The sequence below is a fragment of the Narcine bancroftii genome, chromosome 8 (genome assembly GCF_036971445.1).
Source record: "Narcine bancroftii isolate sNarBan1 chromosome 8, sNarBan1.hap1, whole genome shotgun sequence".
Lineage (NCBI taxonomy): Eukaryota > Metazoa > Chordata > Chondrichthyes > Torpediniformes > Narcinidae > Narcine > Narcine bancroftii.
Genome location: NC_091476.1, coordinates 39,613,919 through 39,633,281, shown reverse-complemented (window position 1 = coordinate 39,633,281; position 19,363 = coordinate 39,613,919). Strand labels below are relative to the sequence as shown.

The 19,363-nt window shown below is 45.1% G+C and overlaps 1 long non-coding RNA gene across 1 annotated transcript; it reads right to left on the bottom strand.

The window, feature by feature from the left end:
* Window positions 1–3,206: 3,206 nt before the first annotated feature.
* Window positions 3,207–18,733, bottom strand: LOC138740602 (uncharacterized). The gene is made up of 3 exons (XR_011343062.1): window positions 16,366–18,733; window positions 5,735–5,863; window positions 3,207–5,266 (listed from the first exon to the last, which is right to left on the bottom strand). It is a non-coding gene; the product is annotated as an uncharacterized lncRNA (long non-coding RNA).
* Between the last annotated feature and the right edge of the window lie 630 nt (window positions 18,734–19,363).

Sequence of the window (19,363 nt, the reverse complement as noted above, 5' to 3'; positions counted from 1 at the left end):
TGATTGAAGTGAACTTTACATCATTAAGGACTGCAATACTTCCCCCCCCCCCCCCCCCCTCCATTACTGTAGTTTACATTTTGCACTTTTTTTTTGTCTTTTAAACTGTTTATTATCGATATCGGTGTATTAGTTAGGCATTGTAAGAGGGAGTCTTAAACAACCGGAAAACTCACTTATCCGGCATCCATCAATCCCTGTAGGTGCCAGATACCATGGGTTTTTACTGTAATACCATGGCTTTCCTTTTTAATGTTGAGGACTACAGTAAGGCAAATGGATCTTTCTGAATCCCAAGAACTTGCAGCATCTGTGGAGATGAGGATGGTTGAGACTCATCATCTAGACCAGCTCTTCTCAACAGAAGCCATACAGTCCCCCTGGGGGCCCAGCACATTTAAGAGGGGTCAAGATGGAAATCATAAATTGTTTTTGATTTTATGCAGTCGGTAGGAGAGAAGTATGGAAGAAACCAACTAAAAGACTCTTTCAGAAGAAAGGGGACCCATAAAATTTAACCAGAGGCCTAAGGGGACCATAGCCAAAAACAAAAGTTAAGAATGGATGATCTAGACATCCTGATGCCAGATGATGCTTGCTAAGATCTTCCAGGAGTTTATCTTTTACTGCAGACAATAGAGCATGTGTTAAGCAGTCTGAAGGGGTAAGAGACAGAGAGGTGATGTGGTTCTGTTCCAGACATTTGGATCTTGATAGATAAAGTAATGATTCATTACTGTCACAATTCAGAATCCAAATTTATTGTCATGAACATGTGACATGGAATTTGTTGTTTTGTGGTAGCGTTTATTGTGCATTACAGGTGCAAAATTGCTATGAATTCCATTTCTGTAACTACACTATTAAAATAAATAAATAAGTGTAAAAGAAGTGAAAAAAGTGAGGTAGCCTCAGGGGTCCATTGTCCATTCCAAAAACTGATGGCTGCGGGGAGGAAGCTGTTATTATAATGTTGGGTGTTCATCTTCAGGCTCCTGTACCTCCTTCCTGATAGTAGCAGTGAGAAAAGGGCATGGGCCTGGGTGGTGAGGGTCCCTGATGATAGAGGCTGTTTCTTGAGACACCGTCTTTTGTAGTTGTCCTTAATGGATTGACGACTAATGCCCTAGATGGCATTGGCTGAGTTCATAATACTCCGCATTCTTTTTCTCTCCGGTGCATTGGCTCCTCCACACCACACAGTGATGCAATCAGTTAGAATGCTCTCCATGGTACACCGCTAGAAAATTGCAAGGATCTTTGGTGATTCAGCAAATCTTTTTAAACTCCGAAAGGATAGTCGCTGGCAAGCTTTCTTCGTGGTTCTTCAAACACACCAAAACTGACAGTACTCTGGACTGTGAAAGATAGATTGCCAAGTATGAAGTTTGCATTTATAGACCTGAACGTTTAACAATATCTGATAATAAGCTTATTGTCATATACATTGTACAGGAGCATATGCACCAAAATCCTGTCTTGCAGCAGTGAACACGCACTTGGTGAACAAGACAATTACACATGTAAGAAAAACTACAATAATATGCTAAATTGAATTAAAAACTGAAAATAAAAACCAAAATAGATTTATCCTAGTGCGAAAAAAGACTGAAGATTCTTGGGCAAGCAAATTCAAATCGCTCTAAATCTTGGCTCAATCCCACCATCTAGTGGTTAGACTGAAATGACAGCAGGAAAATTAAGCTGCACAAACCCAACTTTCTCACTGGAGGATACTGCTTGTCCAAAACTGTTGTCATGGTAGCAACATTCTGTCCAAAGTCAGCACCTACTATGAGGCACAGGATCAGCTGTCTCAGGTCAACTCACACCAGCTCTCGTCACATGATGTGAAAGGTGCCAATACCTCAACAAAGGTCTGAGAGCCTGGAACAGAAGGGTGTTAACCCCGAAAGATGTACATCTCGCACATTTTGGATTTACTAATTTTTCTCCTGTCACTCCTTGAAACCTGCCTCATCTGTTCCCTTCCGTGGTTTTGGGGCATTTTCCTAATTTGTTTTGGAACATTTACAAAAAATTCTGAGGTGAAGAAAAGGGATTATCAAAGTGAATGATGGATCAGGTTCTCGGGCCAGGGTGGCTCCTGTTCTATGTCCTATTGTTCCTCTATGTATGGAATGATAATGGGCATGGTCACTGCTGGGCAGAGGGGCTCAGCATTCTGGAACAGCATCTCTAACACTTTGTGGGTGCATTAATTAATGAACAATCATGAGTGATGTTCACCAAATAGAAATCTGCATATTCTGGGTTCGAGTGCAATGCACAAACATGCTGGATAAACTCAGCAGGTCACACAGCATCCACAGAGAGTAAAAGGCAACCGAAGGTATGAGCAAAAAAAGGCAGGAACTTGAATAAAAAAGTGGGGGAGGGGAGGAAGAGGGAGGAAGGGACAGGAGGAGGGGCACAGGCTAACAGGTAAGAGGTGGAGGCACATGAGAGAGAAGAAGAGGAAAAAATAGCTGAGAAGTGACAGGGATGAAAGGTAGCTCTCTGAAAAGAGAGGGAAGGGGTTGGGGGCGCTGGAGGAAAGGAGATGGGGGATAGAGAGAGAGAGACTCAGGGAAAGGGGTTAATGGAAATTGAAGGTCAATGTTGATGCCATGTGGTTGGAGGTCACCCCATCAGAATATAAAGCAGTGGTTCTCAACCTTTTTCTTTCCACTCACATACCACTTTAAGTAATCCCTATGCCATTGGTGCTCTGTGATTAGTAAGGAATTGCATAAAGTGATATGTGAGTGGGAAGGGAAGGTTGAGAATCACTACTCTAGACCCAATTGTTACTGAAATATTTTGCTTGAGAAAAATTGTCATGGGCCCATTTCCTTTGGAGTTATGAAACCGTGCACAGAACGAGTCAATTAGGTACGATTAAAACAGTGGTTTTCAAACTTTCCACCCACATACCACCTTAAGCAATCCCTTACTAATCACAGAGCACCTATAGCATAGCATAGGGAAAAGTTAAAGTGGTTTAGGAGTGGAAAGAAAAAGTTTGAGAACCACCGATATAAAGAGAATATAAATTATCCGATTTGCATGCAACCTCAGTTCGGCAGTACATAAAGTCATGGACAGACATTCAGTGTGGGAATGGGGTGTGGAATTGATATGATGGTAATGTAAGAGAATGTATTAGTTTGATGACACAGTGCACGCTATTGTGAGGTATGTAAGGTAAAAACATCATGAGATGGGACCGGAGAAGGAGTCACCCAGTACTAAGGAGTAACAGAATGCAGATGTGACCTTGTACACTCAAGATAAGCTTTGCACTAACAAGAATGATGTGTAGCAGACTAACAGAGAAGATAGCAACAGTTTATTCATTGGACAATGTCATGGTATGATAATTTACTAAGTGCGTATCCTGAGGTATAAAAAACACCACTTGCTGATAACGGCAGAATGCGCCTTCTCCAACTAACATTGTTAGTTGCAAGTGTTACAATCCGGTAATAAAGAACAAAGAACCTTGATTTCGACTCAGTCTGGTGTCTGACTCACTCATTCATGAACAAAGCAGACCTAACAGGTACCCATCAAATCCAGATAGATAACATGTAACAGCACAACACCTCAAGTTGTCTGCACTCCTGTACCAACAGTCAGCACTGATGAAATCAGGCCAGTCTTCTGGAGAGTGAATCCATTGAAAAGCTTCCTCTGGATTGCAGGCCTAGAGTTCTAGAGTGGCTGGGTCTTTGATCTTTGGAGCAATGTCAGAGTGGAAATTAGAAAAAAGAATTTGTTAGGTTACTGACTCATATACCTGGTTTTTCCAGCTTGACTGGTAAACATGAGCACCCTTACCACCAACATCTGCGAGCAGGCAGTGCAAGGTCATTCATCAGGTGCCAGAGCCCTCTCTTGGCTTATGCATTCCGTGCCTTGCTCTTGCGCTTGGGCGCTCCCTAAGCACAGATCCTAGATGCATGTCAGCGTGCTATCCCATGGTGAGGTGGGGGCAGGCCGGCAGGTATACATCTAGGCTGTTGGCAGGGCACCTTTTTTTGTGGGCTGGTGTTTGACACCAGGGTGCTGTTCCTTTTTGTGTTCTCTTTCAATGGGTGCCCCAAGTGCCTATGCTGGACCGCTGCAATGATAGCCAGGATGTGTCTGAACCGAAAGCCAGCCAATTTAGGGTTTTTAAATAAACACTCCCAAAGTCCCCGCCCGATTAGGTGTTTTTCTGTTAATGGGAGTTCTGGGGAGATGCTGTCATTAGCCCCTTTCACAGTTGCATCCCAGTAAATCAGCCATTCAGTGTCCTGGGATAGGAATGGGAGTTTGGCCTTTCACTAGACTTCTCCGAACCGGGACACTGAACACTTTCACACTTGCAAGGGTTTATCCCCAGCGTTTGGTCTGTTCTACCTTTACTCGGAAGTGCTTGGAATGTTGCTGCCCATTTCACATTTGCCTGATCTCAACGCCGGCACCTGCAGATGCCAGGGATTGTACTAAGGGTCGAGGCCGGCAATCCCCGGCGTGAGTTGACGTCATCTGATGCTGGCGTTGAGCAGATTCTTCTTTCACACTTGCCACTTTAAAGGCCGATTGGCATTCGATTCTTCAGATCACTGGCAAGTGTGAAATAGGCTGCTGTGAAACAAATACAGTGTTTCCTACCGTGGTCTGAAAAATGATGGACCACTGACAACAGTAACTTTGCATCCACAGACTGCAATTATGGGTCTATAAATCGCACCTATACTGTATAAATTGTATCGGATTCTCTGAGTGTGCTTAGAAACATTATGCATAATAAATACAGCAGCTCAGTGTGTCATTAAAAATGTCCATAACAAAGGATGTTGGAATGTCCAGTGATAAAGTTTCCATAGCAACAGCTGTTCTCTTGCTGAGACTTTTTTTGCATAATATATGACAAACTGACTGTTGATCAGTAGTAAGTTCAATATCACTGTAGAGGTGCTAGCAAAGTCATAAACAACCCTGAGGAACCTGAGGAAAGTGTTGGCTGATATCCCGGTTCAAATGGGTTGTAGCGAGCAGTGGCTCCAGGCAGAGATTTTGTCCCAAAGCCTTGCGAGACTGTGCGCCCTTGGCTCTTCTGCCAGAGGCTCCATTCGGCAATCGCTTCACTGGTCAAGAACTGTAATTTAAAAGGAACACCTGCCTGATGGAGAGGAAGAGGCAGTGGTTGCTCCATGACTTGCTTTGCTGTGTCAAAAGCAGCCCGTTGTTCTGGTCCCCAGAAGAATGTGGCTTTCTGATGGGAGATTGAAGGAGCATGGTAAGGTGGGTTATGTTCCCTGCTAATAATTTTGGATGGCTACAAAGCTCTGGGTAGCCATTTTATTTGAGGGGATGGCAAAATTCAAAATTTCCTAGTGGCAATGCTGTCACGTGACAGCCACGACCCTTCACAATACACTCACTCATGCCAACCAAATTGTCTACCAATGCTCGTCCTCATTTGACCCATATCCGCCTTATCCTTTCCTATCCATGGACCTGTCTAAATGTCTACTAATGTGGCAATAGTGCTGTCCTCCACCACTTCCTGAGGCAACTTGTTCCACATACCTGCCACCCTCTGGGGGAAAAAAATATTCCCTTCAGGACACTTTAAAATTTTCCCCCTCTCACCTCATACCAATGCTCTCTTGGTTTTGAATCCAAAACTCTCAGAATAAGGCTGCGACTATTTACCTTTCACCCCTTATGATCAATATACCTTCATCAGGTCCCTGTTAGCCTTCAGATGCTCCAGAAGGAAAGCTTCCAGCGTATCCAGCCTCTCCTCTTAGCTCAAACCCGCCAGCCCCAGTAATATCTCCGTAAACCTTTATCGTGTTCTTTACAGCTTAAAGAGGGGAAAACAGATAACAAAGGGGAAAAAGCTTCATTGGTTAGAATCATACTTAACACAAATAAATATTGTTGGCAGTTAATTTTATCAATCTATGGACATTTTTGTAAAGTGTCCTGGGGTGACCATGTTTTGGTTATTAATTAATTAGGTACAGGGAAGCACCTCACTTCTCTAATTAGCTAGAAGGCTAATACTCTGCTCATTAATGTAACCCTGTGCTGATTTACATCCCTCAACATCCTGAGTCTGTTTTCTTCAGTCTATGGAGAGCTATTTAATTTACTCATTGACAGTGTGTCCCCAGGACATGAATACAATATTTAACATAAATTCTCCAGCAACTGTAACCTTCCATTTGATAATTTCTTTTGGAAATATGAGATCAAGAACCTTATTGAATGAATTGTCTCATTATATGGATTCTGTACAGTGAGTAGTAAATCCTGTGGAATTTCTCATGCATTGAATGATTTATTGTTCGCTTGATCCTATGAGTCTTTGGCTTGTCAGGAATTAACAATCTGAAACAGAACTACAGGTCAGATAAACTATTCAGTGGCTTCATGGTGACTTCCAAGCCAAAGTCTCAGGAGCCCTATGATAGCAATGGAGGCAATCATCCTGACTGGCTTTGAATCCGGTGCTGTCTGTAAGGAGATTGTACATTCTCCCCATGTCCTGCCTATGTTTTTCCCCGGGTGCTCTGATTTCCTCCTTCCCTCCAAAATGTCTGGGATTGTAGGTTAATTTGGTGTAATTAGGCATGACAGGTTTCAATAGCTGGAATTGGCTTCGACTGTGTTGTAAATATGGGCCCCATGGTTAGCGCAGAGGTCAGTGCAACGTTATGACAGGTCCAGCAACATAGGTTCGAATCTGGCACTGTCCGTGAGGAGTTTATATACTCTCCTCGAGTCTTCACGGGTTTCCTCTGGGTGCTCCGGTTTCTTTCCACCCTTCAAAAGGTACAGGGATTGTAGATTAATAGATTAATTTGGGGGGCACGTACTCATAGACTGGAAGCACCTGTTAATGTGCTGTACTTCTAAATTTAATTTAGAATTGCTAGCTTGGTGTCAAGTGATGATTTTGTTGGTCAATCCCTGGCCTTTGAATTGAGCTCAGAAATGGAGGCAAAACTCTAATGCAGCTCGCAGAGAGAAGGCGTCACTGACAGGCATGGATAAGTTGTTAAGTTAAGGTTGCAATTGTCCTCTTGTGGCCCTAGAAAATCCCACAGCATAAAATAAAATCTAGTTGGTGGAGGGATTCAGCAGTTTGGGCGGAGTCCATAGAATGAAATGGAGAGTCAATGTTTCAGGATGGTTTGGGTGGATGTTTCAAGTATTTTGTTCCAGATTCCATAATCTGTAAACTTTTGTGTCTCTAAAGGTCCTGTAGAACAAATTTTGCAAACTTTTATTTAAAATTTAAACTTGTTCACTGTTTGTTTGGTGGTTTGGTCAAAGGATGACACTTTCTTCTCGCATAGCATGAAGCTGAACTGCTTTATTGGGCTGGATATCATAGAGTCAGAGTTAAACAGCAGAGAAACAGGGCCCACACCCATTATGATCATACAAACATCATTATCTGTCTATAGTCATCTTATTTACCTACACTTGGTGTAGTGAACTGGGATTCACTAGAGGTGTGCTGCACGAAAGACTGGTCCCGCCTTCCGGCTCCTCCCCAGGGGGCCTGTATATAACCCTGGTTTCCCTCACACTTGGTCTGTAGCTTTTGAAACATTGGTAATTAAATGTTTAGAAACTTCTTAAATGTTGTGAGAACCTCCCTCAACCACCAGTGTGTCAGATTCCCACCATTTTATGGGTGGGCAAATTCTTCCCCAATGTTTTATCCCTTATCTTAAAGATAAGGTATCTGGCTTTTAGATACCTCTGCTATAGAGCAAAGTTTCCTCCTATTTGCCCAGTCCATTGCATCGATTAATATATATATATGCCTCCAAGAAGTCCCCCACCCCAGCCCCCAGCTTTCTTCATTCTTGCGAAACAAACCTAGCTTGAAGAACCCAGTATAGAAGGATGAGAGATAATTTTATATAGGCCATGGAGACATCAACCGATTCAACTTCACTACTCCCCTCACTCATTACAGCATTCCAATCTCACCCCCTTGGAATGCCTGGCCCTCCTCTTTGAACTCATCACCTCCAGTCATCTCCCTAGCAAGGCCTTCAACTTTATTGTTTCACAATCCCACACCACCTAAAGATCCACAAACAAAGTTGTCCCAGCAGACTCATCATGTCCACGTGCTCCTGCTCCACTGAATTGGTAAAAACACAATGCTGGAGAAACACAGCTGGTCAAACAGTGTACTTTTTAGAGCAAATATAAAGATACATAACAAATGTTTCAGGCTTGAGCCTTTCATCAGGGTATGGAAAATGGCAGCAGGCTCCTGAACAAAATGGTCAGGGGGAGGAACATGATCCTAAAAGCAGGAGATAATAGGTGGATAAGGGAGAGAGGGAACAGCAGCAAGCAGGCAAAGGAGGGACAGCTCTGAGAATGGAGAGGGAAGGGGGTGGAGAGCTAAAGGAAAGAAGATGGGGAAGGGAAGGGAGGGAGAATGGAGAGTAGGTTAGCAGAAACTGGAGAAGTCGGACAGAGCCGAATTTTCCCAGCCGGAAAATCAAGTGTTGTACCTCCAATTTATGGGTGGCCTTGGTGGGATCGTACACGAGGCCATGGATAGACATGTGATATAGGAGTGGGATGCGGGATTGAAATGGTTGGGCACTGGGAGACTGAGAAAAGATGCGCAGCGAAGCTATCTCCTCGTCGATATCCAATCTTTCTGATGTAGAGGAGGCCACAATGGGTGCACCAGATGCAGTAGATCACTCCCGCAGATACAAGTGAAGTGTTTCTTCACTTGAAGGGACTGCATGTGGCCCCAGACTGTGGTGAGGGAGGGGGTATGGGCACAATTGTGGCACTTCCTGCGATCACAGGGAAAGGTGCTGGTGGGGGTATAGCTATTGGACAAGGGAGTTACAAGTGGAGTGGTCCCTATGGAAGGCAGAGAGGCAAGGAGGGGGGAAGATGTGTCCCTCTTGCTGCTGTCTCCTTCCATCTCCCCCTGCTTGCTGTTGAACCCTCCTTCCCTTATCCACCGATTACCTTCTCCCCCTACTCTTCCCCCTTACCATAATGTTCAGATGCTTGCTGACATTTTTCCATATCTTGATGTAGGGCTCAAGCCCCAAAACGTTGGTTATGTATCTTTAAATTTGCTAAATAATGTACACTGTTTGACCTGCTGAGTTTCTCTAGTATTGTGTTTTTACTTCAACCACGGTGTCAGCAGATTTTCATGTTTTACCACTGAAATGGCATCCACTTCGCTCGACTCTGTTTTGTCCACTCGATCCCCACATACATATCACATGCTCTGTCACTTCATAAACTTCCAGTTTGCCTCATGTTTACCATGGATATCCAATCACTAGACACTGCCATCCCTGTACTGAAGGCTTCAAAACTCTTTGTTTCTTTCTGGACAATAGATCCAACCAGTCCCCCTCCACCAGCACCCTCCTCCAGTTGGCAGAACTTGTTCTCACCCTCGATAACTTTTCTTTTGACTCATCCCAATTTCTCGTAGTCAAAGGGGTGAGCATGGGGCCCAGAAATGCCTCCCTTTTTATTGGCTACTTGGAGAAATCCATGCTACAAGCTTACACAGGCAAGGCCCCTCAACTCTTCCACTACATCAATGACTACTTTGGTGTTGCCTCGTGCACCCATGATGAGCTCATTGACTTCATCCACTTTGCTGCCAGTTCCACCTTGACCTCAAATTCACTTGGTCCATCTCTAGCAGCACTCCTCCATTCCTCGATCTCTCAGACTCCATCTTGAGAGGCAAGTTCTCAACAGACATCTTCCATAAATCCACCAACTCCCACAGCTACCTCGACCACATCTCTTCCCATCCTGTCACCTGTAAGGATTCTATTCCTTTCTCTCAATGCCTCCGTCTCCATTGCATCTGTTCCCAGGACAAGGTCTTCCGTGGAAGATCATTGAAGGTATCCTCCTTCGGCACACAATATGGCTTTCCCTCTACAACCATCAACTTGGCCCTCACCGGCATATCCTCCATTACCTGCACATGTGCCCTGGCCCTCTCTGCCTCCACACGCAACAAGGATAGGATTCTTCTTGTTCACAACTACCATCCCACCAATCTCCATGTCTGATATATCCTCCTCCACCACTGCTACATGATCCTACAACTAGACAAACAATGACTCCTCTCCTCCCCTTGCCACCTTCTGCATGGATTGCTTCCACCATGACTCCTTTGTCTATTCCTCCCTCCCTACCAATCGTCTCCTTGGTACCTAACCCTATAACCACAGGAGATGCTCCACTTGTGCTCCCACCTCCTCCCTCAGCATCATTTGAGGCCCAGGACACTCCTTCCAAGTGAAGCAACATTTCACTTGTGAATCTGCAATTGTGCCCCCACTGTGGTCTTCTCTACATCAGAGAGACTGAGGTCAGACTGGGGGATCGCTTCATTGAGCACCTTGGCTCTATCTGCTGCCACCCATTTCAAGTTCCCAACCCATTCCTTGGTCATGGTCTCATGCACTACCAGACTGAGAGATCCTGAAAATTGGAGCAATGGCACCTCATCATCCGTCTGGGCACCTCCAACCAGATGGTGTTAATATTGACTTCTCAGGTTTCCATTAAAACCACCACCACAAATGGAGATTTTCTATTTAGTCAAGTAAATAGACAAGGAATTTAAAAGCTGATATGAGTGATGCAATTGAAAAGCAAACAATTGGAGATGTTGGAAATCCAAAATAAAAAAAAAACTCAGTAGTTCAGACAACGTTTAAAGAAAGAGAAACAAATTAGGTCAATGGCTTTTCATCAGAAAGAACACAAGAGCAAAAGAAAAAAAAAAATAATCAACTGACTGTACATGTACAACCAGATGAAACAGTGATTCTCCTGATCACGGTTTGCAGGTATACACACACACACAAACACACACACACACTCACATATACACACACACTCACACACTCAGTTACACACACACACATACACACTCAGTCACACACACACACATACATACACATTCACACACACACACACTCACACACACACATTCATACACATACACTCACACACACATGCATACACACACACTCACACTCACACACACATACACTCACACACACTCACACTCACACACACATACACTCACACACCACACACACACACATACTCACACACACATACTCACACACACACACACACACACACACTCACACACTCACACACGCACATTCACACACACACACTCACACTCACACACACATACACTCACACACACACACACACACACACACACACACACACAGGTATAATTTATAATAAATAATTAAAAATACTTTGTTTGAATGATTTACTCAGTTACAGGATATTGTTAATATGACAGGCCAAAGGTTCCATCTTTTCTCAAATCTATTCCCCAAATTTTGAGGCTAATTCTAGTCTCCTCTGTCAGTGGAAACAACTTTTCTGCTTCGATCTTATCCATCCTTTTCATAATGTTATTTCCCTCTATAAGATCTCCCCCCCACCACCACCTTCTAAACTCCAGAGAGTATAGTCCCATGCTACTCAATATAAACTAACCCCTCATTTCCAGAATCAACCTGGTGAATGTTCTCTCCACCGCATCCAAACCCAGTCTATCCTTTCTCCAGTGAGGTGACCAGAACTGCACACAATACTTTAGGTATGGCCTCACCAGTACTTAGCACAGTTGCAGCAAAATTTCCTTGCTCTTGAATTCATTCTCTCTATCAATAAAGCGCAACATCCCTTTTGCCTTTTTGATTCCCTGCTACTCCTGAAAACTAACCATTCTGATTTAAAAGTTTTATCAACTCTGCTTATCCCCTTACAGATGATGAGTATTTGCAGCTTTTTAAATCTGTATTGTTAAATATGAAACAAAAAGGCAATTGGAAAAGTCTCTCTGGGTTAAATGAAAGGAAATGTGCTGTTCTTAAACCTTATTATAGTTAGAGTTTAGTTCATTGTCACGTTTACAGAGATACAGTGAAAATGTTAGCATGGTAAGCTATCTCGAGTCAACCCTACCTTTCCTTTCAAGACTTCTCATTCTCTCACACAATCTCACTACAGCTTATCATCATATTTTTTATATTTGGCCTCAACGGCAACAAAAATGAGTCACCACACAGAAAAGAGGTGGAAAAACTTGTGAAATGATGTGAGAGCAACAACTTGAATCTTAACATGGACAAGAGAAAGGAAATGATTATGGACTTCAGGAGGAACAGGGACAAACACCCTTCACTACACACTAAGAGCTCAGTAATGGAGAGAGGGGAGAGCATCAACTTCTCAGTGCCCACTTAACTAGTGACCTATCCTGGACACACAATATCTCGTCACTCATCATGCAACAGCGACTGTGCTTCCTTAGAAGCCTGAGGTGCAAGGTTTCTGGCCACCATTCTGTCAACTTTCTACAGGAGCTCTATCGAGAGCATCCTGGCCAGCTGTGGTCAGTTTCTGTTTCTGTAGAGAAATGGATCAGAGGTCAATCCACAGGATCATAACAATGGCAGGAGGTTCACTGGGATCTCCTTCCCCCCCGAGATGTGATTTACCAGAATCACTGTTTAAAGAGGACTTGCAAAATCATTGAGGACCCTTATCATCCCGCACACAGAATTTTTCAGCTACTCCCATTGGGAAAGAGTATCAGACCCAGAACCACCAGGCTGAGAAACAGCTTCTTCCCATGGGCAGTGCGACTGCTGAATGACTGATAAACAACATGAGTTTACTATTTATGGATGATTTATTTTAATACATATACATACATACAGTGTTTCTGTATCATTTGCCCGTACATGTGTTTTGCACTGTTCTGCACCATGTACTGGTTCAATCAGATGACAATGAACTTTGAACCTGATCATACTCCATAACTGTAACTTCCCACATGCAGCATAGAACATTACAGAATAGTGCAGGTCTTTTGACTGACGCTGTTATGCCGACTGATGTAAACCTACAACATGTGATCTTGAACTAAAAACAAATTCAGAAAGGAATTTTCTGGACAAGACAGGGTGGCAGGGAAGGTGTTTAGCATTTTTGTCTTTATCAGTCAGGGTAATGAGTATGAGGATGTCGTGTGCAACTGTTCGAGATGTTGGTGAGACCACATGGAGTATTTTGTGCCTTCCTGGCTGCTGAGCTATTGGAAGGACATCACTAAGCTGAAGCAAGTACAGCAAACATTCACCAGGATGTTCCTGCAACCGGAAGGCTTGAGTTACAGAGACACAGGATAGTCTGGGGCTTCTAACCCTGGATTGTGAGAGATTGATGGGCAACCTTACAGAGGTTTATAAGATTATGAGGAGCATAGTTATGGCAGATAGTCACAATCTCCTTTCCCAGGCAGGGGAGTCTGAAACTCGAGCGCATAGATTTAAGGTGAGAGAGGAAACACTTGAAGGGTAAAATTGTCTCAGAGAGGTTTTTGGATATTTGGAATAAGCTTCCAGAGGTGGGTTGAATTGCAATGTTTGAAAGACATTTAGACAGGCACATAAACAGGAAAGGTTTAGCAGGATATTGACAAAATGCAGGTCAATAAGACTAGCTCAGAGGAGCAATGGTCAGCATGGATGAATTGGGCTGAAGGGCCTGTCTGTCTCTCTGTGAGACAATGTGAACAAATTATGAATCCTATCCAAAAATACCATTCTCACCCAATTCTCAATAAGTATCCGAAATCAACAAAAATGATCTTTAACTGGCAATGCTTTAATAGGCAGTGATGGAAATGGACTTCAGATGTTAATTTAGCCTTTAAAGTTTTATACTCCATTGGGTTCTTGTTCCATTGCTTGACATCATTTTATGCTTGGTTACATTATCCTTTACATGATCAAACTGTTTTGAATTGAGATGGGGTGTTGATTTGTTGAACCCATCCACTGTATTAATTCATCAACTTGAGTGAGCTACTTCTGAAAAGTAGATTATATAGATGTCGAATGATCACCCAGTGAACAGAAAGAAACAGTTCGACTTCCTCTGAAACAGTGATTGTCCTCTGCTTAACTCAATCACATTTCTCTGAAATCTCTACTTTGGCCTATTCTGCCAGTATTTTACAGAGATTAAAATGACCCAGCAAGGAGCCATTTTGGCAAACAAAATGACTCGATAAAAGGGATTTAGAGCAATTCTGTGTGATGTGATGTTCTGCACATATAGCCCAAACATTTAAGCCCTTCTGCCGATCACTCCACCTGGACACACTGATCGCTGCCCTGTCTCGTCAGACCCTTACAACCTAGCCATCTTCTGGGGTAGACTACCGATGATTACATTAAATGGCCAAGCATCCTCTATCTCCTTTTTTCTTGTGTTCTTAGTTTCTTAAACACTGTCTTCAGGTTAAACTCTAATCCAATCACTTCTCCCCTCTCTGAACCCCCCCGGCTACCCAATCACCACCCTTATGTGGGCAGTCCTGTCATCATCCAATAATTTCTCTGGTCATTTCCTCCTCACCTAATCTGATTATTGTCCCCCTTGATCTACTCCCCTTCAAGTTCATCATCTCAAAAGTCATTTCCCAAACCCTCCAGTCTTCAATGTCCATTTGACCTGACCACATGTTTCCCAATTGGTTCTTCTCACCAACATTTCCTGATTGATTCTCCCTACCCATTCTTTCGGATCATACACTTCCTGCTTTATCTTCCCTACCCACGCTCATGATTCTTTCTCCTCACCCATGCTTCCTGTGCGATTGGCGGAGCTGTGATCAGGTGATCTGTGTTAAATGGCCAGAAAGTGGTTAAAAAGCTTTTGGAGTAAGCAAGCAAGTGATTGATGGAGCTGTGATCAGGTGACCTGTGTTAAATGGCCAGGATGTGTTAAAAAATATCTTTTGGAGCAAGCATTAAAAAATATCTTTTGGAGCAAACAAGCAGGTGATTGCTGGAGGTGTGATCAGGTGACCTGTGTTAAATGGCCAGGATGTATTAAAAAATATCTTTTGGAGCAAGCATTAAAAAATATCTTTTGGAGCAAGCAAGCAGGTGATTGCTGGAGGTGTGATCAGGTGACCTGTGTTTAAAAATGTGTTGAAAAATCTTTTGGAGGAAGCAGGTGATCTGTGTTAAATGGCTAGAAAGTGTTTAAAAGTAAGGAACCATATAGTGGTGGGGTCACACAGGGGAGTGATGGTCAGCGGGCCTCACACAGGGGAGTGATGGTCAGCGGGCCTCACACAAGGGAGTGATGGTCAGCGGGCCTCACACAGGGGAGTGATGGTCAGCGGGCCTCACACAGGGGAGTGATGGTCAGCGGGCCTCACACAGGGGAGTGATGGTCAGCGGGCCTCACACAGGGGAGTGATGGTCAGCGGGCCTCACACAGGGGAGTGATGGTCAGCGGGCCTCACACAGGGGAGTGATGGTCAGCGGGCCTCACACAGGGGAGTGATGGTCAGCGGGCCTCACACAGGGGAGTGATGGTCAGCGGGCCTCACACAGGGGAGTGATGGTCAGCGGGCCTCACACAGGGGAGTGATGGTCAGCGGGCCTCACACAGGGGAGTGATGGTCAGCGGGCCTCACACAGGGGAGTGATGGTCAGCGGGCCTCACACAGGGGAGTGATGGTCAGCGGGCCTCACACAGGGGAGTGATGGTCAGCGGGCCTCACACAGGGGAGTGATGGTCAGCGGGCCTCACACAGGGGAGTGATGGTCAGCGGGCCTCACACAGGGGAGTGATGGTCAGCGGGCCTCACACAGGGGAGTGATGGTCAGCGGGCCTCACACAGGGGAGTGATGGTCAGCGGGCCTCACACAGGGGAGTGATGGTCAGCGGGCCTCACACAGGGGAGTGATGGTCAGCGGGCCTCACACAGGGGAGTGATGGTCAGCGGGCCTCACACAGGGGAGTGATGGTCAGCGGGCCTGGCTATTGCTCGAGCCGGGAGATCCAGCCCTCCTGTAATCTCATTGACCTCTGTTCTGGACAAGGCATCAGCTACAACATTGTCTTTACTGGACAAATGCCACACATCAGAGGTAAATTCAGAAATCTAGGCTTGATGCCCCTGTTGACACGTCGTCCAGGGATCCATAATCTTGGCAAGGGCAAACATTAGAGGCTTATAGTCAGTAAATGCAGTAAAATGGCTGCCCTCAAGAAAATGTCTGAAACATTTGATGGCCAGATAAAGCATTAACAACTCCCGGTCGAAAACACTACTTTAATTCGGGCGGGAGTAAGTGGCAGCTGAAAAATGCCAGAGGTTGCCAGTGACTGCAGTTCTAGGATCGCCTCCACGGCAGTGTCTGATGCTTCTGACGTGAGTGCAAGTGGGGCATGTGTATGGAGGTGTGCCAATTTGGTTACCTTTGAAAGCGCCTTGTTTGCTTTGTCAAATCTTCCGTGGCCTTTGTAGTCCAGTGCGGTTTTTTAGATTTGCCGGTGAGGATGTTGAACAAGGGCTTCATGATCCTGGCAGCTGCTGAGAGGAACCTGTTATAAAAGTTGACCATTTCCAGGAATTCTTGAGGCCCTTTACTGTAGGGGGCTTTGCGAAAGCCCAAATGGCCGATACTTTGACTGGAAGCAGGGTTGCTCCTGCATTCGAAATCCTGTGTCCCAAAAAGCCAATTGTGTGTTTGCCAAATGCACACATCGCAAGGTTGATAGAGAGGCCAAAATTCGGAAGCCTCTGGAACAATTGTCACAGGTGTTGTCTGTGTTCTTGTGTTGACTCGCTGGCCACTAAGATGTTATTGACAAAAAGGACATACAAATCTTTCATAATGCCAGCCATTAAATGTTGGAATGTCTGAGCAGCGTTCTTAAGGATGAAAGGCATCCTCAGAAACTCAAATGGACCAAATGGAGTTGTTTCATCTTGAATTTGTATGTGAGATTTCTTAGACAACACATGGTTGAAGGAAAAGGTTCTTTACTTTAAAGTTGATGCAAACAGCATGAGGCAGGCCATGAAGCTGCATACTGTGTGTCCTGCTCTGTGCCAGTCCTTGGTGGCAGCCAAGTATAATCAAACAGTAAGGCATTGCAACCATGATCTCTATTATTTACAGGAGTAATAATGGCTGTTTTAGGGATGTCCTCCAGGTGGACAGGTATTTGGTGATAACCTTTTACCAAGTCTACCTTTGAGAAGATGCATTTTCCATGGAGGTTAGTGGCAAAATCATGAATGTGTGGTATTGGATACCTATCCAGTACAGTTGAGGCATTGGTAATCTCCACAAGGTCTTAGGCCACTGGATGCTTTGGGCACCATATGGAGTGTCAATGCCTAAGGACTATCGGACCTTCGGATGATGCAGTTCCTCCATAGTTTTCAATTTTTTTTGGCCTGTAGTAGCTGGTCGGGGGGAAGTCTACGTGCCTTGGAATGAAGGGGAGGGCCGGTGGTAGTTAAGTAGTGTTGAACTCCATGACATGGAGAGACAGAATCAAAATCTGGTGTATGTAGTTCAGAAAACTCTGCTAATAAGTTTGCAAAATCATCGGTGGCGAGTGTTTGCACCTGTAGCAGTTTTGCCAGCCGCTGACTTGAAGTGAGCATGTGTGCAATATGATGGCAAATGGCGCCCTTTCACGTCTACCAAAAAGTCATGTGCCTTCAGGAAGTCCACTCCAAAAATGGGCTGTCCTACGGCCGCAAGCTTGAAAGTCCAGCAGTAAAGTGTGTCACCTAATACCAGTTGTATCGACTTGGTAGCATAACTGCTAATCGTAGTGCCATTGGTGGCACACAAGTCGGCTTGAGGCACTCAAGATACTCGCTCGTAAGAGGATGACGGGAAGATGCTGAGCTCTGGTGTGGACTAGCAGTTTGCATTCCAAGCACTGATCAGTGGCAGGTAACAGGCCAGTCTTGTTGCAAACCGCTGAGGCCAACAGTGGAGGTTGACATGGTCAACCATGTAACTGCACGGTGGCACACAGCGGCGAGCACCCCTGCCCCACTTTCTGTGGTAGAAACACCACTCTGGTCTCCAATGGCTTTTTCTTCCTCTGTAGCTTGTGGAGGACTGTAGAACTTGATGCTGCATTGACTTGACTGTCCAAGGTGACCTGTTGAAACTTTGCCACGGGAGGCTTCAGTACCCTGTGGAGTCTGTTTGCCTCCCACACTACTTCCCTTGGTTTGGAGAAGTTAGCAGAAGAGAACAGCAGAGCAAAGACACGAGGGAGCCATTCCAAGGAGTCTGCTTTGAACATTAAGCATTTGAAATGGCTGTCTGCTAACACAAGCATTTCTTTCATCAGTTCTGATGGCCTTCTGTCCCCCAAATCGTCGAGGTGGAGTAAACCTGTGCCTCTTTCCAGGTCAGACATGCCAAAAGTCATGAGGAGGTGTGCCTTAAAAGCACTGTATTGATCCTCCTCAGGTGGGTTGTTGATATGGTCATCTACCTTGGCAGCAGAATCTTCATAATGAGGTGACTACATGCCAGAATTTGGTGGCTTCATTTGTTCTGTTCCTAATGTGGAACTAGGCCTCATCCTGCTGGAACCATGGACGTGGTCTGTGAGGCCAGAAAGTGGGCAGTTTCACAGCCACTGAGTGCAGCGCAGTAGTGCCATCCATTCTGTAGGCTTCCTCACTATGTTTCACTGTTGAGGCTCAGAGGATGTTGAGCACCCGTCGGAGGGCACCAATTTAGTGGGTCTAACTGCAGAGCTCAAGAAACACACCTTATCAGAGAAGAGTCAACCACCAACTGGTCTTTATTTTAAACAATCGCGCGCCTCACAAAGGGGAGTGATGTCAGCGCTCTTTATAAAGGGGAGTGATGTCAGCGCGCCTCATAAAGGGGAGTGATGTCAGCGCGCCTCATAAAGGGGAGTGATGTCAGCGCGCCTCATAAAGGGGAGTGATGTCAGCGCGCCTCATAAAGGGGAGTGATGTCAGTGCGCCTCATAAAGGGGAGTGATGTCAGCGCGCCTCATAAAGGGGAGAGATGTCAGCGCGCCTCATAAAGGGGAGAGATGTCAGCGCGCCTCATAAAGGGGAGTGATGTCAGCGCGCCTCATAAAGGGGAGTGATGTCAGCGCGCCTCATAAAGGGGAGTGATGTCAGCGCGCCTCATAAAGGGGAGTGATGTCAGCGCGCCTCATAAAGGGGAGTGATGTCAGCGCGCCTCATAAAGGGGAGTGATGTCAGCACGCTGCAGTGTCATTGTCTCTCTGGGTGGCAACATGCCAGCAGGGCTCTGTCAACCCACGTGTGTCTGCAAATGTGGGCTTCTCCTAGGCAAAGAAGGGGAGCCCACAGCATTCTGTGCCGGCTGCTCGGTGCGGCGATTCTGGCTGTCCAGCTGTGCGGCTGCTCGGTCTGCCACACTAAGGAAATACA